The sequence below is a fragment of the Phoca vitulina genome, unplaced genomic scaffold (assembly GCF_004348235.1).
Source record: "Phoca vitulina isolate PV1807 unplaced genomic scaffold, GSC_HSeal_1.0 scaffold10, whole genome shotgun sequence".
NCBI classification, from domain to species: Eukaryota; Metazoa; Chordata; class Mammalia; order Carnivora; family Phocidae; genus Phoca; species Phoca vitulina.
Window position 1 is genome coordinate 12350951 of NW_022589713.1, and position 23443 is coordinate 12374393.

Genomic DNA, 23443 nt, shown 5'->3' on the forward strand with positions numbered 1-23443 from the left:
TTTATGACATCATATCTTTCATCTACTTTTGTTGCTGAAATTTTAAGAATAAGATGGGTCTTTATTGTGGCTCTACCACAATTCACTGTTAAGCATATGAAGTGTGATTCCTTAAGGATGTGTTTTTCCACAGAGAAAATACTAGCCATCAACTGTCAACTCAGATACAGAATAAATAGCACTATCAGTACCCAGTTCAGGTTCAAAGGAGTCTCTGAATTGTGGTGTGGAGCCTGCTGGAGGTACTAATCATCTCTCAGGGCCCAGATGTTCTCAACTGCAGGGAAAGACACAACTTGGGTATTTCATTGTATCTTCTTTTCCTCCCCAGATGCTAAAGAATAAATGGAAGAATGGGAAAAGAATAACACTTCTTAGTTCATCAGATCACAGAAAGTATCCGCCAACTCAGGTGATGGGTAAGAATACATTACAATTGAGTAAAAAACAAAAGAAAACAAAACATTTTCCCCAGGAATTTTATAACATTTATATTGTGATTTTTGGGTGTTTGATAAAGAGATGCTGACTGATTTGTGATCAGCAATGGAAAATATCTCCTGATTCTCATCTCCCCTTCAAGAGATAGAAAATGCAGTTTCCCTGGGACTATATTTCTTAGGCTTATGTGAAATATTTGATACAAAGAATTCTAAAAATGGAAATAACACCCAGCACTGAAAGGTAAAAAGCACATATTTTTATGGAGTTATTTTTTTTCTTTTCAGAGAGGAAGCCTAGTGTAATTGTTGAGTTTCAGCTATGCACTAAAGTGTAATCCACTGGTGTTGGACTGGTTCACTTTATGTACCTCTCACAAACCTCCACATGTGGTGAGTATTTTTACTGTCATTTTAGAGACCAGAACAATGAGTTTTAGAGAGGTTATAAGCAGCCTTTCAATGTTTCGCAGCTAATAAGTACTGCAGAAGGGGTTTGAGCCAAGATGGCCTGATGTGACAGCCATGCTTGCCCATTGCAATAAAAGTCACGTGTAGAACGTGGTTCAGTCAATCATCCATTCATCCATCTTTGAGAAGGACAAATACTTATAAGTATTTAAACATCCACCTGCCTGGTGACTGATAAAGATTTTTAAATTTTTATTTATCTGAAAGCTTTGAGGGGGATTATTTATGGTAATTGGAATATTGAAATGTTTTAAATGATCCTGCAAAGACTAAATTTATCCCTTCATTGAGGAGCTAAGTCATAACATGAAGAGAGAAGGTAGATCAAGATAAATAGATTAGATAGATAGGTAGCTGGTAGATAAATGATTGATGATAGATAGATGATAGAGAAACAGAGAGATGACATTTAGAGGGACTGTTGTGATGACTCAGGAGACAGATGTGTTCATGAAAGGAAATTGCCCATATGGTGCCTCTTTCAGAGACTTCAGTAAAGATTTAAATTACTTTATAGCATTAATTACTTTTAACATTGCTTTTGAATATGACACCATTTTGTGACTAACCATAAGGAGGCACAGATTTTATCAGGGTAATACCTTGTACTTATTAGATGCCAAGCATCATACTAGATGTTAGGGATATAAAGATGAAAAAACAAAACGAAACAAAACAAACCCATGATCCCTGCCTTCCTGAAGATTTCAGTTTTGTAAGGGAGGCATATGTGTAATAAATAATCGTGCAAATGACAGTAGAGTCACATTTTCATTAGGGTTCTGGGGGAAAGAGAACAGTACACTTTAAGTAAAGATGATGGGAGATATTTTAGGTTGAGGAAATTATATTTAAACACAAAACTGCAAGAGTATGAAGAGTTAAAGTGTCAGGAAGAGCATTCTGTCTAGAAGTTGCCAGTGAGAAAGTTCCCCGAGACCGGGAGCCTGGAGGAAGGCAAGCGTGGGGGGAAGGAAGTGAAAAGTGAGGCTGCTTCGGTGGGCAGGAGTCAAATCGAGGAAAGCCTAGGATTTAAATATTTACAGCCAGGGGATGCCCGGCTAGCTCAGTCGGTAGAGCATGAGACTCTTAAATATTTACAGCCTTTTCTCCACTTCTGATTATTGTTTGCCAAGCACTGCTCTAGATGCTAGGAATAGTATACTAAGTCTATCTGAGTCCCTGCCTTCATGGGCTTCTATTCCAGTGGAAAAGAAATAGCCAATAAAATGATATATGTATAGGTGATATGGGATGTGAAGAAAAAGTACAGCCAGGAAATGGACTGAACTGGAGTCAAGGTGGCCAATTTACAGCCAGAGGGTCAGATGTTAACTGGGCCTGATTTTGCACAGCTACAAGCTAAGAATGCTCTTTATATTTTAAAAGTGTTATACAAATTTAAAAAACAAATATGCAACAGAGACTGTATGTGGCCTGTGATACCTAAAATATTTACTGCCTTGCCCTTTACAGAAAATGTTTACCAACATGACCGCTGGGTTAGAGAGAGGCAGGGCATACTCTTTTTGATTGTGTGGTGAGGGACGTCTTCCCTGGTGTTTCAGTAAACACCTATCTGAAGCAAGAGAGTGTCCTTTCTCCTATCAGGTGATCTGCCTTAGGGACAGAGGGAACAACAAGAGCAAAGATGCTGAGAGGGAAACATGGTCCTGTACACAGAGAAACTAACAAACCAATGATACTGGAGCAGTGAAAGATGGATGATTTCAGAGACCAAGGCAGGAATAGTATTGGGTTCGGCTTTACCAAGATTTTCTCTATTATTCCAAGCGTGATAGAAAATCTTTGAACGGTTGACAACAGAGAAGTTACATGATCCAATGAAATGTTTAGGTGAGTGGCCTTGTAGAAAAGAGCCTCCAGGGGCCAGGGTAGAAGCAAAGAGCTTAGCCACGGGTTAATATGACTGTGGAGAGAGGAGTGATGGTGCTCCATCCAGGGTGCTAATATAGCAACAAGTTTGGAGGTGAGAAGTAGTTGGATTCATGAAATATATTTGAATTAGAACTGATAGAATTTTGTTATGAATTAAATGTGAGATGAGAGAAAATATAATAAGTATTAAAGGAGTTTTGCTGTAAAGGGGAGTAGAAAAATGTGGCAGTGGCTGTTAGGGATTTTATTATTTTATTATTCTTGTCTATTTATTTTGTTCTATTTTATTCTACTTTATTTTGAGGAAAGCTATTAAGCATGTTTGGCAGCTGGTGAGAATGATTCTGTACAGAGGAGAAAAAAATTAATTTGAAGGAGAGAGGGGAGATAATTCTGAGTTGAATTCTTCAGTAGGTAGGAAGAGATAGAACCTATTAAAAATCGGTTATTTATCTTAAATAATGGCACAGACAGTTCATCTGTTTTAATTGAAGAGAAGGCAGGATGCTGCATTGCTTATTGATTGTGGGAAGATGGAAAAGGTAACATTGATTATTTTATTTCTGTGAATTTCGAAGCAAGGTCATTAACTGGATGAGGGGGTGAAGACAGGGTTAGCGGTAAAAAGCAAGAAAAAGTGTGAAATGCATAGTTTGGAAAGAGGGAGTGTGAATTTGCTAGCAGCATAGGATAGTATTACTGTAAGGACATCAGGAAAACAGGATGTAAGACAATTTTTCTGAGCTAACATAACAAAACACTTGCTTCCCAGCTAAATTTAAATTTGTGTCCCTCACACTGGAAGGCTACCTTTCCAATGAAGTAGCTGCTGGCTACATGTAGCTACTGAGCACGTGGAATGTGACTAGCATGTGCTTTTTGTGTGCATGTGTATGTGTACACATGTTTGCACACATGTGTGCACACGTCATGTGTTACAGGCAGGGAGGATTTCGGGCACACTGCATGCATGTTGGGTTGTATTTTCAATTGCATATATGAGACTATTTTGCACCAGAGTAAAACTGCAGAGACTAAGTGGGAAGGAGCACATGTATACACAGCTTTATAGAAAAGAAGGTAAATTGACATTAATGTATTTATTGAGTGCTTATAATCAGGTGCTTTATGAGTGGCATGTTTCATTTAATCCTGGCAAAATGCCTACAATAGGCATTGTCATTCCCTCTTTAAAAAGCACAGAAAACTGTAGTTAAGGAGCACGGAACCAGAAGAGTGGCAGATGCAAGATTCAAAACCCGGTCTATTTTCCTCCAAAGACTGTATGCTTTTCAATATTTTATTCTGCATTATTATTTTCCATAAAGACAAAAGTTAAATGTTTCTAGAAGCAGAGTCTCTTCTATATCCTGGGGTTTCCCATAAATCAGGTACACCAGTCCCACTTGGGGCCCCGAAGTCTTGCCTGCATTACTCAATCTCACTTTTTTCCTATTACCTCTCTAAAAAATTTACAGAAAGTCAAGACCTGATTTCAGAACTATCTTTGGATACACGTGCAAAACAAATGAATAGGATTGAGGGCAGAGGGGAAAAGTCTTGTCAGAACCACTGTGATCCTTTGGGCTTAGGCTTCCTTGGGTAGTGACTGGGTCATGAACTAGGCCAAGCCTCCACACCGAGTTCAAAACAATCATTCTTTGAAGTTGTGTATTTTCAGGAACATTTCTTTCTTCCTTTATAGGCTTACAGGGATGAAAATCTGTTAGATGACACGCAACCTGCCCTTTCAAAGCTCCTCAAGGACCCTGGGGATTTTGCAGCCATCTGGAATTTGCTGTCATGCTGTGATTTCTGCAGGTTTGTTTAACTTTTAATCTCTCCAGTCACATCTTTTATTATTCACTCTATGCATAATTTTTGCATTATATAGTCTTTTTTTAAAAAACAGTGGGCTGAAATTGCTCAATTTAATCACAAATGTGACTCTGAAAGGACTCAATGTCTTAAAAGTTATTTCCCTCCTTCCTCACATTAAAAAAAAAAAAAAGTGTTTTGGCTGCAACAGATTTGTTGCTCAGAAATTAAATCCCATCCTCGGAAAGAATGCAGTATAGAGTAGGTTTGAGTGAAGGCTACGTGCTTTCAGGATTCATTATTAGCAACCAAGATAACTTTATCTATTTATTTGCTATCTGTATTCTCCTAGGTGTTAGTGCCCTTGGATTTTAGCTGTTTATCATGTTTCTAAACCATAGCATGTTAAGACCAGAGAGAGAATTGCTGATTATATAATTATGGACAGGATAGCTACCCTGAAAATCAGCTTGCTAAAGATTAATTAATTGCCAGGTAACTTTGCCTAAAACTCATCCTTTTTTGAAAGTGGCACCTTTTTACCTCTTTTCTTCATAACAATTTTCATTTTAATAATTTTCATGTTAAGGGCAGCTTCCATTTTCTTCACAAAAGTTCCAGGGGTCCCTTGACACCCCACCAACTTTGATGGGTTCATACTTCATGCTGCAGCTCTCTATCTCTCGGGTATGGCTTTACTGAAATGCATGTGCCTTAATGTTTACTAAGTCATCATCTTTTCTACAACCATTGCTGTGTTTGTTCAAGTTCTATATCCAAGTATCTCCCAATTTTATTTTTTGCTCTCTGGTTCTCTCAGAATTCTGCTAGAGTCATCATGGTATCATTTCCAGGGATGGATTCTGACCTCTAACTCAAGCCATGAGTAGAATCCTACTCTGAGCTGAATAGAATATCCTAAGTCACCACTCCACTGTCCGTTTGACCTACAGCATTTCTCTTGTCTAGGAATGGTGTTCTTTCCTCATCCGCAAGACACTGCCAGCTTTGATTCAACTGAATGTCCCTCTCTTTCCCAGTTACTTTAATTTATATTTCTATCACCCAGGCCAGAGAACACCCTGATCTTGGCAGATGGTAGGGTTTTCAGCTTTGCTACTGTAACCGAACTAAAGGAAGATCGTCCACCCGATACACAGCAAGCCACTAAAGAAACGGACACTGAGCTTTTACAGTGAAGAAAGATAGGCTTATTTATTGGTGTGGTGACATCTAGGAGAAGGGGGGTCTAATGCTCACAAGTCCTGAACTCCCCAGTGGCTTGCAACTGAGTGTTTTTTAAGGGCAACAATCAAGAATAAGGGGTAAGGGGCTTAGGGTATGGGTTCTTCCAATTGGTCAGGGATTGGGTAAGCTTCAAGATTGACCAACTGATGCAGGTCCATCTGGTTTCTTCAAGACTGTGGTCAGGTGGTCATTCCCTTCCCCGGCCCGGGTGTGCTGAACATCTCAGTGATGTGTGTTAGTGATGCTATCTTTGTTAGCAAAAGCAGAAGCCATACACCCTGTCACCATGATGACGGTGCAGGTTATTTCATTTGTTCCCTTGGGCTAGATTTTCATTATCCTCAGGAAAGCATATTCTAAGTCCCTTCCTGATGTTTTCTCTGATAATCTTTAACTACGGGCTATGTGCCCTCCAGATTTAATTCTGTTGGTGGTTTCACTGCTATCCCGTCCCTATATAATCATTCAGTTATTCATACTTCAGGTATCCTTAAATGCGTACCATGCACTGATGCAGAGATGCAGACCACACGATTTATACAAATATCAAAAAATAAAATGGAGAAGGTATTTAATTTTGAGGTAAAGATTCAAAAAATGTCAAAGCCATAAATGAAAAACTTGGTAAATTTTATTATATCAACTTTAAGATATTCTGTGAAAAATAAAGTGATTGGAGTCATTCTAAAATGGAGTCGGAACAAGTGACCATTGGAGAGAAATTGCTTTACTTGCCTTTGTTTGAACTGGACCAAAACCTTTCGAGTGGGCAAAACAGCAACTGTTTCAAGCAATTCTTTCAGAAGTCAGCAAGAGAATGGACATCTTGATCACAAGACTGATGATTATGGGCTTTCAGCAGATAAAATCAGCAGTGAATTAATGTATAACACAGAGTAGTTTAGCTTGTTAAAACATCCACAAAAAACTTCCTTTTCTCTCCTTCAACTCATGTGTAATTAGCCTCTTCATTTCTCCTCATGAAAACCTCCTGCTTTTGGGACACCTGGGTGGCACAATCGGTTAAGTATTGGACTCTTGATTTTGACTCAGGTCATGATCTTAGGGTCATGAGATCGAGCCCTGAGCCAGACTCCATGCTGTGTGTAGAGTCTGCTTAAGATTCTCTCCCTTTCCCTCTCCCTCCCTCTTTACCCCTCTCCCCTGCTCTCATTCTCTCTCTCTCAAAAAAAAAGAAAAAAAATCCTGCTTTCACCCTCTAAGCAGGAACACTATTTGGGTTTCTACGTGAATCTGTACTCCTCAGATTGCAATTCTTTAATGCCAAATAAAGACTTGTTTGACTCTCTTTGTGGATCTTTATGTTCAGTTTGACAATTTTGTATGACAAAAAAACCCTAAACCCACTAGCAAACCAGTTAAAGGACAGGGAAAGAGTAGAGGAAATATTTACATCGAATTATGTGATTAGTGATTAGTTTTAAAAAGCAAAAAGGGAAATCTACAAGTAAATAAGAAAAAGATCATCAATTTAGTAAATACGAATAAGGAATATAAACAGGTGATCTAAAGAGAACACTGTACAAAAGCTTGAAAAGATACCTTTGTAACGGGAAGAAATTTAACACGTCTGACACCATATTGCTTCTGTTTCCCTTGCTGCTGTGACCTACAGCTTAGAAACTTTTGCTTAGCCCTGCAGGTAGGCATGTTAATCATCAAAGGAATTTTGCTTACAGCTGAGATTTGCAAAAACTGCTTCTTACTGGAAACTTACCTCACCCAAGGACACAAGGAAGTATGTACAGAAATGACCATGTTATGTTTAAGATTTACAGAATTGACATGACCAGGTTCCTGTATGCAAAGATCAACTGACCAAGGACAAAGAAGTTCCATGACCTTCCTCGGATGTTTATAGACCTCTGTCACCTTTTGACTTTAATCTCCTCCCACTATCCCCATTTGCTAACATAAAAGAAGCTCTAGTTTCATGTGTGTGTGGGAAAGTCGAGGGGGTTCTTTAGGACAGTAGTCCACCATCTCCTCAGTTTGTTGGCTTTCCGAATAAAGTTGGTTTTCTTACCCCAACATCTTGCCTCTTGACTTACTGGCCTATTGTGAGGTAAGCAGAACTACCTTGGACTTGATTACACCTTTGCTTATTCATTCATCACATATTTATTAGTTGTCTATTCTGTGTTAGGGATTGTGAAAACACCTGAGATATACTAGTGAAAAAACAAAACTCATGCTCTTGTAGGGAGATAAAAAATAAATTATCAAAAATTAGAAACAAAAAAAATGAATTGGGAGAGAACACAGTGGGTAAGGTTTCTTTAACAAAGAGCTAATGCAAACAAGCCAAGCTCAATCCTGTTATTTTGAGAAATACAAATTAAAGCAATGGGATTCATTCTTCTCCTGTCACACTGGAGTAGAGGAATGATATCAAAATTTGGGGAATGTTACGGGTTAAATTGTGTATCCCAGAATATATGTATAAATTTTAATCCTCAATACTTTAGAATATGACCTTATTTGGATATAGGATCTTCACAGAGGTAATCAAGCTAAAATGAGATCATTAGGTCTAATCCAATATAACTTGAGTCCTCATAAAAAGGAGAAAATTTGACATAGAAACAGACTTGCACAGAGGGAAGACATGTGAAAACACACAGTGAGAAGACATCCATACAACTGGAATGATACATTTCCAAGCCAAGAAATGCCAAAGATTGCTGGCAAACACCAGAAACTAGACGAGGCAAAGGATTCCCTTCTAAAACTTTCACAGAGAGCATAGCACTACTGATACCTTGATTCAGGACACGTAGCCAAAATAAATTTGTTGTTTTGAGACAATGAATGTGAGACAATAAATTTCTGTTGTTTTAAGCCACCTAGTTTTCAGTACTTTGTTGAAATAGCCGTAGGAAACTAATACAATGAGTTTGGGGTTATTAGCAGAATCCTAAAATTAAAAGACTATTCAAGGAAAAGAGAGAGTTACAATATAATTTGAAGAGTGGTAGAATAAAGGGAAACAACTTCCCACGGCAGTTATGCAAAGAGCCCCTGATCCATATAAATTGGACATAGAAAGCTTCTCTCTGGATATGTCACCTTGGCAGATACTCAAAGGCTGACCTGGAACTAGGTAATATAAGAAGAGGTTGGGGGCGTCTGGGTGGCTCAGTCAGTTGAGCGTCTGCGTTCAGCCCAGGTCATGATCCCAGGGTCCTGGGCTCGAGCTCCACATCAGGCTCCCTGCTCAGCGGGGAGTCTGCTTCTCCCGCTGCCCCTGGCTCTGCTTGTGCTCTCTCTCTCTCTCAAATTAAAAAAAAAAATCTTAAAAAAAAAAAAGAACGAAGAAGTTGGACGTTTCTACAGGCAGAAGGGGCAGCAGCAGGAAAGGCATGGAGACAGAGGATTGGGGGTCTCTGGGAATAAAATTATGCCGGCCTTAGTGGAACTGTCACAAGGTTAGGGTGAGGTAAATGGAGGCTCATCTATGCAAGGGATGTGAATGGGAAGCTGAAGTCCATCCTGTGTCCAACTCTCAAGCCACACACCTGATATATGGAACAAGTGACAACTCTTTGTCATTCTCTCTCCAAAAGGACAACTTTCTCTACGATGCCCTGCCATTATTCCAAGCATCCACCTATGTCATTTACCAGGCTTTCCTAGAAAGTCCGAATAAGTGTTTTTTAGCCAACCATGATGTGCTTTCTTCTGCAGCACTCATAAACTCTACCGCCGACAGTGCCTTTCCCTTTCTGCTCTCAGGAGTCAAATTATCAGGACAACCACTTCCTCTATTATCTGGCCTCAATTATTAGAAAAACAACTTCATCCTTGGGGAAAATGTCCTTTGCTTTAGAGGATATCACTTTATTTCAATCTTTACTCATTAAATATAGTTATTTAATTCTGTGTGCTAGAATCTGTGGGATTCAAAACATTTATTTATCTCTGTAGTCCAGAAGTTCAAGGTCAGTGTGAGAGAGCTAGTCATGTAAAAATGAACCAGATGTAGTCTGTAGGGCTGATGTAGTTTTTGGAGTTGGGGTCTGGAGCCAACGACCAAGAAAGAGTTCTTGAGACATCTTCAGTGCAAAACGGTGATTTTATTAAAAGATGGGGACAGGACCTGTGGGTAGAAAGAGCTGCTGCCCTGGGATTATGAGGAAAAACTGATTATTTACTTTGGGGTTGGGGAAAGTAAAGATAAGGGAAGTTCCAAAAGAATTTTCATATGTTAAAATACGCACAGGATACCTGAGGACTTGCTATGGTCAAGCTAAGGTTGTTTTTCCCTCTAGCAAGGCATTAACATTAAGACAGTTGGGAGCTTCCTGGAGGAATGTTATACTCTGCCTGCCTCCAGTATATGTCAATGGGCTGCAGGTTATAAGGACATTTAATTTGATCCACATTTCCATTTGCCTTTGTTTCCCATATCATGGAGCACAGAAAGAGGTGTGGAAAAGCCTACCACTACTATAGGTGAAAGAAGACTTTATAATAAAGCTCTAAAAAATATTCAGTCCTTGATCTGAATGTTAATGATATGAGTAGGGTTTTTCTGCTAGCCTACAAAGAAAGAAAAATATTTCTGGCAAAAGAATCAAGCTGAGATAAGGAAATGAAACATGGATCTACGTGGCTTATCCAGAGAAGTTGAAGTCATTTCCAAGGCTAGCAGGATGTGAAAGGTAAGAAAAGCAGGAAATAAGTCTGGAGAGTTAAGGAGACACAGGTAAAAGAATTGTATATTCTACCTTTATTGGTTTTGAGGAGGTGGAAATAAAACTATTTTTTCCCTCTTCTTAGTTCAGATCCAGTTAATAAATAATGTACATAATCAGACAGGTGTAGATAAATTCCAGCTTTAATACTGATAAACCTGATGTAGAGAATATGGGACTTGGATCATCATCATTCCCCTTTCTTGCGTAGGCCTGGGGACTGTGATAAAACACTGAGACTGTAGAGAAAGTTTAATACTTAGCATTGTTCTCTGCTGTGATAGGGTGAAAGAGAGTGACACCCTCTGTTTTAGCAGCTTCCCCAAGTTACAAATCATGCTTTCTTGAACATTCTTGCATGTTCTAGAAGTGGAATAAATTAAACGTAGGATAGACCCATATTCAACCTTATCAAATATTGACAATTTCTTTCTAAAATGGTTGCACTGTGGAAGTAATGTGTTTTATGTTTTAAACAAAATTATATTTTGTGGCCCCACTTTTTAGTGGGACATATACATACAGAATAGTGTAATTATACATGTACAGTTTAAAGATATTTATGAATGCTGTGTCACTGCAACCTCCAGCAAGCAGAAGAAAGTCACTAACACCTCAGAAGCCTACCCCCATGCTCCCACAACATCACAGACCCTTCCCGCCCCCCCACCTCAGCTAGCTACTATATGCTTTTTATGATCATAACATCTTTGTTTTAACTTATATTTTACTACCTATGAATAGATCCCCAAATAGTATTATTTAGTTTCATCTGTTTTGGAAATCTGTACACATAAGATCATAATGAAAGTAGTCTTTAGTGTCTGGCTTCTTTGTCTCAACAATCTGTTTTGAGACACAACCATGTTGTTGCAGGTAGCTGTCACTAAATTTTGTTGTTGTATTTTGTTTTTGTTGTTGTATTCTATTATACATCATAAAATTTATACCCCTCTGCTTTGGATGAACATTGGGGCTATTTTCTAGTTTATACTGTTATGAAAGCGGTGTCATGAACTATTGTATATATCCTGGTACGTATATGAAAAGTTTCTCTAGGGTATATTCCTTCCAGTGGACTTGGCGTATGTATATCTTCCATTTATCAAATAAAGCCTGTTCTTCCAGATGAGGGTACCAATTACACTCTGGTACATGTGCATCAGGCTTAGTGCTCCCATCATCAGTGTCAAAATTTCTCCTGTGTCTCATCATCACTGGTACTCAGAACTGTCAAACCTTAAACATTTTAGCCAATCAATGTGTCTCTAGAAGTGTTTCATTGTCATTTCAGTTTGCATTTCTATGATTACTAATGAGGCTGAGTACCATTTCCTATGTTTATTAGCTGTTTGGATAGTCCTGTTTGGGACCTGCTTTTTTGAGATTTTGCCAGTGTTTTAAGGTTATTCTATCTTTTTTTTTTTTTTTTATCAAGGTGCATCAAAAACTAAATGTGGAAAGTAACACTATTATATTTTTAGAAGAAAATGTAGAAGCACATCCTCTTGATCTAAGGGCACAGAAGGACTTCCTGAACAATACACAGATTATTCAATGTAAAGGAACAGACTGATAGATTCAACTTAATATTTGAAACTTCACCAAAGGCACTTTAAGGATTGTAAAAAAGATAAGACAAGTGAGAGATGATACTTATAACCAACATAACTGAAATAAATTAAGAATTCCCACTTTTACTAGTTTAATGGATTAACTCCAACCAGTTAAAAAAAATGTCCAGTTCTAGGAAATGTTAGATTTCTTGGGATGGGAGACAGGGAGAGAGGGGAACCTGGGTTAAAGCTATGACTCTACCTGATGATTCTCATGGAAATAAGACCAGCAGAATAGAAGTTGTTTTCTAAGGCTCCCTGGGTTCCCTTTGTTTGTTCCCTTTCCTATTAGCCAGTTGAGTTTGGCCCTTACTTCTCTAGTTACCCAGGAAAGTCACTGCCCCTTTTGGGAGAAGGAGATTAGCAATCTATTAGAAAAGCCCTATTCCTACTTTCATAAAGCTGGCCCACAAAATCTCTTTTTTCCTTTTTTTAAAAATCAAGTTTACCAGTCTTTTCCTTCAGTTTGTCTGCATTTTGAGTCATAGAGTGATTTGCCTATCATCTGTATTTTTCTGTAATATTTGTATGATTTATATTTTACATACAGATTTTAGAAATTTATCCTGGTATCTGATAAAGAGTGAATCTAATTTTATCTTATTTCCTGTACAAGTATCCAGGTGTCCTAACACCACTCATTAGATTGTTTTAATTATAGATCTTGTCTAATATGTCTAATAAAACCATTTGGCACCTGATATCCCTCAAAAGCCAAACTCCGTGGTCACCATTGTCTTCAGGCCCATAGACTCAGCCCTGCTCATTTTTGTTCCATTGCTGTTTCATACAGATGGTGTGGTAGTGTGCTATGGACTGAATGTTTTTGTACTCCCCTAATTCTTATGTTGAAGCTCTGATCTCAAGTGTTATGGTATTTGTGTTGCAGGACTCTTGTCTTGCAGAGTTGAAGAATAAATCTCACAGACACAGAAGGGTGAAGTGATAAGTGAGGGTGAGAACAGAAAGAAAGCTCTCTAGAGTGAGAGGGGTCCCGAATGGGTTGCCAAATGATATAGTTTTAGAATGTTGGTGAGGTCTGGAGCCAATGGCCAAGGAAGAATTCTTGAGACATCTTTGGTGCAAAAAGGTGATTTTATTAGAGCACAGGGACAGGACCTGTGGGCAGAAAGAGCTGTACTGGGGGCATGAGGAGTGACCCATTATATACTTTCAAGCTGGGAGGGGGTTAGGGATAGTGTAAGTCTCTAAGGAATTTTGGAAGCAAGGTTTTCAGGACCTTGAGGGGGCTAGCTATTGTTAGGAAAAGGTCATTTATTACTGTTTAGTAAAACCTGAGTCAGTAGACTCTTCAGGTGTCTATCGGTGGTTCATATCCTAGGGGATGATTGCCAACATGTATCTTGGGAGTAGAGATAAAGGAAGTTTCCAGAGAAAATTTTATATGTTAAAGTAGACTTACAGGATACTGGGGGTTGGGCTAAGATTGCCTTTTGCCCTTAGCAAAGTGTCAACATCCAGACAGTTGAGTCCCTAGAGGAATGTCTCTCTGCCTGTTTCAAGGACTTGTCAATGGGCTGCAAGTAGTAAGGAAATTTAATCATTTTTCTTCTGCCTTTGTTTTCCATGTCATTTGGAGGTGGGGCCTTTGGGAAGTAATTGAGTCGTGAGGGTGGAGCCCTCTTGATGGTATTAATGTCTTTATAAGTAGGGACACAAGAGAAATGATTTCTTTATGTCATGGAAGGATACAACAAGAAGAAAGCTTTCTATAAACCAGGAAGAGAGCCCTCGCTAAGAAACCAACCATGCTGATACCCTGACTTGATGTCCAGCCTCCAGAAATGTGAGAAGTGTTTGTTGTTTAACCAGTCTAGGGTATTTTGTTATAGCAGCCAGAACTGACTAAGAGAGCAGGCAAAATAATGGCCCACCAAAGATGTCTATGTCCTAATCCCCAGAATTTGTTAATATGTTATAATATATGGCAAAGGGGAATTAAAGTTATAGATACTATTAAGGTTGCTAACCAGCTGACCTAACAATAGGGGAATTATCCTAAATTTTCTGAATGTGCCCAGTGTAATCACCGTGGTCCTTGAAGGTGGACAAGAGAAGCAGAAGAGCAGATTAGAGTGGTTTGATGTGGGAAGCACTCAACTCACTGTTGATGGATTTGCTGTGCGAAGGGGTTGTGAGCCAAGAAATTCAGGCAGTTTCAAGAAATTTGGAAAACGCAAGGAAATGGATTTTCCCCTAGAACGTTCAGAAAGAAAGATAACATTCCTGATGCCTTGACCTTAGGCTACTGAAACTTGTGTTAGACTTTTAACATACAGAAAATAAGGAAACTAATTTATGTTGTTGTGGTAATTTGTTGCAACAGCAATAGAAAACTAATATAGATAGTCCTTATTTTTGAACTGGAAATCTTTTCCTGTTTTCTCCTTTTATAGCCCACATATCATTGTCATGTTTTAGGTAAAGGGGGATTCTTGAAATGAGAAGTTACTCAACCATCTTTAACGTGCTAATCATTGTTCCATTACATCTTCTGCGGTTGTGAGATATGCAATGAGGTATAATTTTCCTTTGTTGCACTCCTTTCAAGAAGACATACTTCCGCATTTTTAATGTGTAACCTGATTGTTAAATTGGTCTTTTGGCTTCTGTGTGTCTAGTATTGGGTGGCAGTACTCCCCTCCCTCCTTTAACTTTGCTTTTGCTTTGAGGCTCAAACATTTCAGGTTTAAATATTTTCTGACATAGCCTCTAGACTTTTTTCTTTGAGTTCACTCTGAGTAAGAAATAAGAAAGTCACTTCTAAGTGAGCAAAATGTATCTGTTATTTTAAAAAAAATCTTGTCTACTTTTACTTCTCTGAATGGACAATAGCACCCTGGAGGTGTTTTCTAATTAGGCTAACAATTAATCCAAGAAACTATTCAATCCATCATGGTCCTGCCAAGAGCCATGTCAGGATATCTCATATTCTATAGTCGTATAGATCACAGGCAATACCTGTGCTCCAGCCACAGTAATTTTGCCATGTTAAACTCTCCTAATAATATTTTAATACTTTGTCTGACATTCCTGTTTTTGCCTCTTAAATCTGTTTGTCTTTTCTGTAACCACTTTGCAAAGCTGTCTCAGTCTTCAAGGGCTTGCTCATCAATTGCTCTCATTATAGACTCTCTGCATTAACAGTACAATTCCAACACTGTATTGGATTTGGGATCCCTCTGGATGAATCACTCCACCCTGACTCTCTTCATTTTCCTTTTGGGTAATAAATATTCTCTTGGCTCTAGTAACACCGAAAACATCTTTCTTTTGAAATCTTCTCTTCAAAAGCAACTAGGCTCAAGTTCATTTCTTTTTCATATCTGTCTATTCTGTTCTCTAAGATTTCAAACATTCTCCTAAGGAATTCTCTCTCTTCTTTCAGTTTAACAAGCTTATTTTCCTTTATAATTCTTTCATACCCACACCGCTTCCCACCTCTGTTGTTTTGAAGATAAAACTAAAGAAGCATGTCTTTAAAGAAAATCCAATTATTCATTGATTTCGTATGAAAATCTGACTTTTGGAAAGACAGTCTACCAGGCACACATGTTTCAAATTCTCTTCATCACCTTTGGTTTGCAATAATGTCAAGATGTTTTTTTCTTTATTGTATTCAAGAAGGTGGCATGTTCCCTTCATAATTAGAACCCCTGTTCTTTTCTCACGCGTTCTTTTTTAAACTCTAGCATCATAGGTGATGGCCAAAGCCTAGATCTCTGAAATCTAAACCCAAGGGTACAGTTTATGTGATTAACACATTCAGAGCCAACTGAGATCCATGTGGCAGACTGCAAATACTTAGCCAGGAGTCAGCCACATGAATCCCACAGTTTAGTTCCCTCACCTGGCCATGAATGAAGTAAAAACAACAGAAAGGAAAATATAAACTTAGATAGTAAACCTAATACCTCTTCTAATCATAACACCTTTTATTTAGAGGCATGGGCATTATTAAATCATAGCACTTTTTATTTCAAAGCATAAATTGATGCCTACTTTAGGTTGTGTTCAGTCCTAGCCTTCTACCTACCTGGCTGAAATGTGTAGTAAAAACAATAAAAACATTGTTCTTCTCACCAATGCCCTAAAAGCCTGAGGCTAGAGAAAACAGAAGTTAACTAGAAGTTGGGGAAGGTGAGTACAGCAGTGTGTCCAGCGGAGGAATGGCATGTGCCAAGTTGCTGAGTGTAAAGAAGCATAATTTGTCCAAAACAAAGCAGCCTGGCTGGACTGTAGATTACATGTGAGGAAATGTGGTGAGAGCAAGGAGAGTAGACAGCAGAGGAAATATTCCTTAGACATATAGATCATATAAATATAATGTCCCTTACAAACATATATAAATATGGTATCTAATAAACTATATTAAAGAATTTGGCTTAAAAAAAGAATTTGGTTTTTACTCCCATATCAATGTGATGGCCGCTGAAATATTTTAAACAAGGAAGGAATATAAAACGCTCATTTTAGAAAGTTCACTCAGGCTTCACCATGAGAAATGGATTGAACATAATATATAATCCACCAGTCAGAAATGTTCACTAAGGAAATGTCAGAGTCATCCAGGCAAGCGATGACTGTGGTCAATTCTTAAAAACATGTATTAAACATGGAAAATAGGAGGATGAATCTTGGAGATATTAAGTAAATACAACTCAGAGGATCTGAGAAAGTGCTGGCCTGTCACAGCACTGAATCATCCTGTAATATAATTGTTTCCTACTGTGTCCCTCACGAGACTGAAAGCTATGGGATAGCATAGGAGCACATATCATGGATGCTTTTGTCTGAATGAAATTAAAAAGTGGAAATAATATAAGTAAAGTCAGTGCGAGGTAGAGGAAAGACCTTGTGGTCAGAGCTTGCAATGTTTTTGATTTCAGGGGTGGGATCTTTTTTGGTGATAAATTCTAGATTATGACCCTGATTATGATTTATTGATATACACTGTAGCTGATGATTGTTGGGGAAGAGAGGCTAAATAATTTTGAGTTTGTTTTGCTGGATAAGGCATGCATGTTGACAATGTGTGTGTGTGTGTGTGTGTGTGCACGTGCATTTCTTTTATGGGTATGGCAGAGATTAGAATGAGTAGAAAATTTTAAGTTCATCACACACTTCCTTAGGGAGTGAGAAGTGAGACAAAGATGACTAGTCAGTAGTCATGAAGAGTAGTATGTGCCGTACTAGAAATAAAGATCATCAAAGAAGTAGAAATTTTAATACCAAAAGTAATGGCATAAAAATAACACTAAACATTAAAGCATCAGACCAGGATCTATAATCTCAGGAGACCAAACAGTCAGGAGGTAAGAGAATTTCAGAGGAAACGTTTTCCTCCACAGAGAACTAGGTATGAGGTAGAGCCCTGATGCTTTTTCAGAGAAAGCTCAGAAAACTCCACAGATGTTGCTGCAGATGAATGAAAGACCATCAACAAACCAACAGGGACCAGCTGGATTAACAAAAAATGGTTATTGACAGTAAAGAGGCCTGAAAGTGTGAAGGAAAGGACATATAATGCTGGACCATAGAAGAATGTTATTCTAAATAGTTCGTATCTCCAGAGAACATTTTTTGCTAGATTTATCTAAAAATATTTCAAGTAGAAACTCTGAATTGAAGCATTTCCAAGAGCAACAAAATACATATGGATATTTGTCTTAGAGAATTGTGTATGTGAAACAGTAGACTAAAAGAATCCAAGTTTGTCTGTCCCCACATAAATACAAACCTCCAGAGACACAAAGATACATACAAGCACAGATGAAACCAAATGATACACAAGTGCCTCAGAATGAAGAAAGCTGTCTTCTTTTTATTCAAGTTCTTTGAATAATTACTTTAAGAACTTTGAACAAAATGAGAAATATGTGTATCTTTTTTTAAAGATTTTATTTATTTATTTGACAGAGAAAGAGAACAAGCAGGCAGAGTGGCAGGCAGAGGGAGAGAGAAAAGAAGGCTCCCTGCTGAGCAGAAGCCCAACACGGGACTTGATCCCAGGACTCTGGGATCACGACCTGAACGGAAGGCAGACGCTTAACTGACTGAGCCACCCAGGCGCCCCATGTACTTGATTTCAACGTTTTCCTCAGGTATTTAGTTCTTGTGGTGTTATTGTGGGGGTTTGAATATAGTTTATCTATACCAATAGAGAAAATAGTACTTCTATCAGCAGTGTAGGGGTACACTTACTCATTTTTATTTTTGTATCATTTCTGATGACAGCTGATGTCAAGCTTGCTTTAGTTTAGAAAGGACCCAAAAGAGAGTCTATTTCAGCAAGCAAATGAACTGGCTTCATTGGTATGTGTCAAACTGTGCTTATTCTAAAGGATTTTTAAAAACTGGTTCGTTAACTTGTTTTTGGAAATTGTGTGCTGAATGATGTGATATCAATGACTTAGAACTGCTCACTTGATTCATTAACATATCATCTGGGAACGCTGAATTGCCTTAAAGGAAATGGAGTTTTGTTCAACTATCCTCAGGGCTCAGTATGAGAAGGTGAATGTTAGTAAGTGTGTGTGTGTGTGTGTGTGTGTGTCACGCGAAAGTGTATGCAAACACATTCATTTGAATTTTCCTAATATCCTGAGTCAATAGTATTGCCTTTCTCATTTATAATTTTTGATGCGCTATTTTTGGTTGGCTGTAGTGATTTTAAAGGGCAGGGGAGATCTAAAAGCAGAAATTGCTGTAGCGTGGAAAATAGGAGGAAGATGATGGGATGAAGTAGGGAATAAGTGAGTTCTTTAATACCATACTCATGAGCGAGATCAACAAGCTAATGCCAGAACTATGTTTTGATACAATTTTAGGTTTTATTCTTAATGAATAAGACGAGAGCAATGGTCTGAATGTTTAGCCCTCCAAATGTACCAGCGCCTCCGAAATTCTTTTGCTGCAGTCTTAATCCCCAAGGTGATATTATTAGGAGGCTAGGCCTTTAGGCAGTGATCGGGCCACCCTCAGGTTTGGGATTAGTGCACAGTGAGAAGGTATCGGTCAGTGAGGAAGCAGGCATTCACCAGACCCCAGATCCATGCCTCGATCTTGGACTCCCTGGTCTCCAAAACTGTGAGGGGATTGGCTCACATGATTACAGAGACCAAGGAGTCCTATAACCTGCCACCTGCAAGCTGGAGACCCTGAAAAACTGGTAGGATAATTCTAGGCTCAGTCCGAAGGCTTGGGGACCAGATGTACACCAGCTGATGGTGTAAGTCCCAGTCCGAGGACACGAGAACACTGAAGTCCCTGCTCAGGTAGGCAGGCAGGAAGGGGACACATCCTTCTTTGTTCAACTCAGGGCCTTAAGAAATTGGATGATGCCCACACATATTGCAGAGGGCAATCTTCTTCTATTTGAGTCTACGGATTCAAATACTAATCAGCCAGAATCACCCTTACAGACACACCCAGGAAAAATGTCTAATCTGGGCATCCCCTGGCCCACTCAAATTGACACATAAAATTAATCATCACAGACAGATTCTGTATTATTTGCTAAATAGATATGTTTAACTGCTGTCTTCATTTTAGACTATGGCTTTTGATAATAATAAAGTAATTCTTTTATAAGCAAATTTTAAAATATTTTTATTTAAATAAGCAAATTAAACCCATTCCTATTTGTCAGTATGATTCTTACGTTTGGTCTCAATTCTGTCTTTTCATCTTGCATTCTTTTTCGTATTTATTTATTTTTAACTTTTTTTCTTTGCGTATAGTTGACACACAGTTACATTAGTCTCAGGGGTACAACATAGTGATTCAACGTCTCTGTATGTTCTCTATGCTCACCACAAGCATAGTTACCCTCTGTCACCACAGAACGTTATCACAATACCATTGACTATAGTCCCTATGCTGGGCCTGTTATTCCCTTGACTTACTCCTTTTGTAACTAGAAGCCTGTGTCTCCCACTCCCTTTCACCCAGTTTGTCCATCCCCTCACCCCTTCCTCGGGCAACCATCATCCTTCTGTTCTCTGTATTTATAGGTCTGATTCTGCTTTTGTTTGTTTATTCATTTGTGTTTTTAGATTCCACGTATGAGCAAAATCATATGGTATTTGTGTTTCTCAGTCTGACTTGTATCATCATCTTATATTCTAAGTACTGTATTTCTTTATCTATTTGGTTTTCTGTTTGTTTGTTTTTTCTCCCCTCTAATTTCTTTGGGCTTTTAGGAAGGTTTGCCCTTCTATTCTGGTAGCTACTTTTGTATTAATACTACTTGCAGGTTCTTAAACCCCTTTTTCTTACCTAACTTTTGTTTTCTGAAAGCTTTAAATGGTACGCTTTGAATCTCATTCTCCTATTCTACTTCCCTTTTCTTCTCCTCTCATTCTATTAGCTGTGTTATTTCCTCTTTGTCAAAATAAATTTTGAAAATGCTGTTAAAATTGACAGACTGTTATTTAATCCATGAATCCACCCTTGTTTTAACCATAGCTCTGTAATTAAATACATGAAATGCTTACCTCACAGTTCTCCTATATTGTTGTCTCAATTACCTCTTGGTTTGTTGAAGCTCATGCTTTAATAGACTTTTTGGAAACATTTGTAAAGTATTCCCTGAGTTCTGCCATACTCGAACCTCTTTTCCTATGCCCTTGAAACTTGAAGGACAACTTGCTCTGCACTCCTTTAAGTTTTTTGGTTTTTACTTTATTTCCTAAAGTTTCTTGAAGGTTCCATATTGCCTTTTATTCCATTTTTTTTTTGAAAGAGGAATTTGACATCATTCTGATTCTTCTGCATTTGTGATCTATTTTATCTTTTTGCCTGAGGCCCTCTAGATTATTTCTTTACCTTTAGAGTCTTATAATTTTACCAGAATTAGAGTTGTTTGCTCTTGGTCAGTTCCCTCAATAGGCTCTTCCAAAGTGGAGAGTCACATTTTTTGTTTGTTGGTTCCTGGAAATTTTTTTTGAATTACTCTTTTAAGTTTTGTTTCTATTCCATTGCTTTTGCTTTCTTCTTCATGGTCACCATTTTTTCATGTGCTCAACCTCATCTGCCCATCTTCCTTTCCACCCTCTTTTTTCCTTTGGATTGTTTTGTTTCTTCTTTCTTCTTCTTCTCCTTCTTCTCCTTCTTCTTCTTCTTCTTCTTTCTTCTTCTTTCTTCTTCTTTCTTCTTCTTCTTCTTTTTTTTACATCTCATTTTCATTTCCTTGGTTGATTCTAGTTCTTCTTCCAAGTTTTTTTTTATTAGGTTTTCATTTGAATCTACTCCCCCTTGGGAACCTTATAATTTAGTCTTCAATTCTGACATGATTCTGTCTATTTCTTATACTACTTTCCCAGGTTCATTCAATTCTTATTTCAGTTGTTCCTGGGTTTACCTATTTCTTAATTTTTATGTTTCTAACTTTAAGTTCTTTTTTTTATATTCTCACATTCTTGAATATTCTTAGATGTTCTCAAAATCTTATTGAGACGTCATTTCTTTTTGGAATGTGGTGGTAACAGTTATCTTCAGCTTCATTACTGGCATTTTGCCAAGATTTTTCATCAACAGAAAAGTTTTTATTCCTGTTTTCTGCCTTTTTGCAGTGTTGTCTATTAATGGATGTGGTTTCCTTTTTTTTTTTTTTTTTTTTTCCTATCTCTATTCATTTGGGGCTCAGCATTTCTGGTATGAGAGTGCTCATTTCAATCAGCTTGAGGCTCTTCTGTCCAGATTCTTGATGGAGAGTGTTATTGATAGTGGGGGTTGGGGATAATAAAGAGTTGGTGTATTTGGTTTCTCTTTCATTTCTATGGGATCTTTAATTTCCCCCTCTTATTTGCTTCTTTCCCTTTATTGTTTCATTAAAAAGCACAGCATTTTTTGTATTCGTCTACTCTCTACATCTCATTCTTTCCCAGAAGCAAGACTCTGAGGCTGCCACTTCCAGTGCTGCATACTTTCACACTCCTTTTCTTTAGCCTGTTCTGTGAACCACAAGTCTTCATCTGCATTCAGTAGTTTGCCATCTCATATTGTGCTCGTTTTGGCTATACTTTCTATTAAGTTCTTCTTTTCTGTTCTGTTTCACTGAGTTTTGGAAAAACTCCTCTCCCTTGCTGTCTGCAATCACAGGTTTACAAAGAAGGGCAGGCAGAGGGGTGTAGGGTATGTTAGAATTTATTTTGTTCTATCTTTACAAGAATTTTGAAGATTGTGATGTTCTCTTCTGGTAATGCTGAAGTTGTTGGCTATAATGTTACTTTTTCTTCTTGATTTTACATTTGTGGAGGGAGTATAAGATAGATATTAAGAATTGGATTTCCACCAATTTTCTTCAAACACAAGTTCTTGTAATAAAAAAAATTTAAGCATTACAAGGAAGGCAGACTCTCATTTGTCTCTGCACTGATAATTCTCTTCCCTAGCACTCTCTCGGCAGACATAACCACTGTTATTAGGTTGGTATATTATAGTCTAGAGCTATGTTTTAAAATGCAAAAAAATGTAATATTTTTAAATATGTAAAAGATAATATGCTCCATGTATACTTATACCATTAGCTTTTCTCATTTAACCATATCTCTTGAAGAACTTTCCTGTTAATATATATTGACCTATATCATTCTTTCAAAATGTTTCATGTCACTCCATTGCATTTACATATCATAACTTAAATGTGTCCCTGTAGGTGGACATTTAGTTTGTTCAAAATTTGTACTACTACAAAAATTCAGACAAGATTATCCTTTTAAATGCTTATGAGCATAATCATATAAATAATCCAGATATATGAGTGTGTTCCTAGAGTATGCTAGGGTATAGAGAATGTCTATTTCTAAACATAACAGATGCATCAAATTGCAGGTATTTCTTTTCCTAAAAACAAAAAAGTGGATTAAAAATGTGAGAAAATCAGAAAATTCATGCTGACTTTTTAAGGAGAATTATCAGCATTCAAGAACAAAGAGATGAATTTTAAAAATGAATAAAATGGAACTGATCTTTAAAAAACACAAAGGGTGGACCTAAAGATTTTCTTGAAATGGTATCTCCTCAGAACCTGAAATATGATGGTTCAATGAATGAATTAGAATCATCTTGAAAGCAAATGCCATTTTACAATCAGGAGTGACCCTGACAGAAAAGCATTTACAGGAATAAACCTCCAAAGAAGGACTACAGAGAACACCTTAGTTCGCCATGTTTTTCTTTTTCTTTTTTTTTTTAAGATTTTTATTTA

General features: G+C 37.7%; 1 long non-coding RNA gene across 2 annotated transcripts in view; it reads left to right on the forward strand.

Annotated features, from left to right (window-relative positions):
* The window catches only part of LOC116634957, a 286784-nt gene extending 268595 nt beyond the window's left edge, over positions 1-18189 (forward strand). For both annotated transcript variants that reach the window (XR_004300085.1, XR_004300086.1), the window contains exons 2-5: positions 332-419; positions 729-833; positions 4516-4631; positions 18151-18189. This is a non-coding gene — a long non-coding RNA (uncharacterized LOC116634957). The remainder of the gene's footprint in view (positions 1-331; positions 420-728; positions 834-4515; positions 4632-18150) is intronic.
* Positions 18190-23443: the final 5254 nt, after the last annotated feature.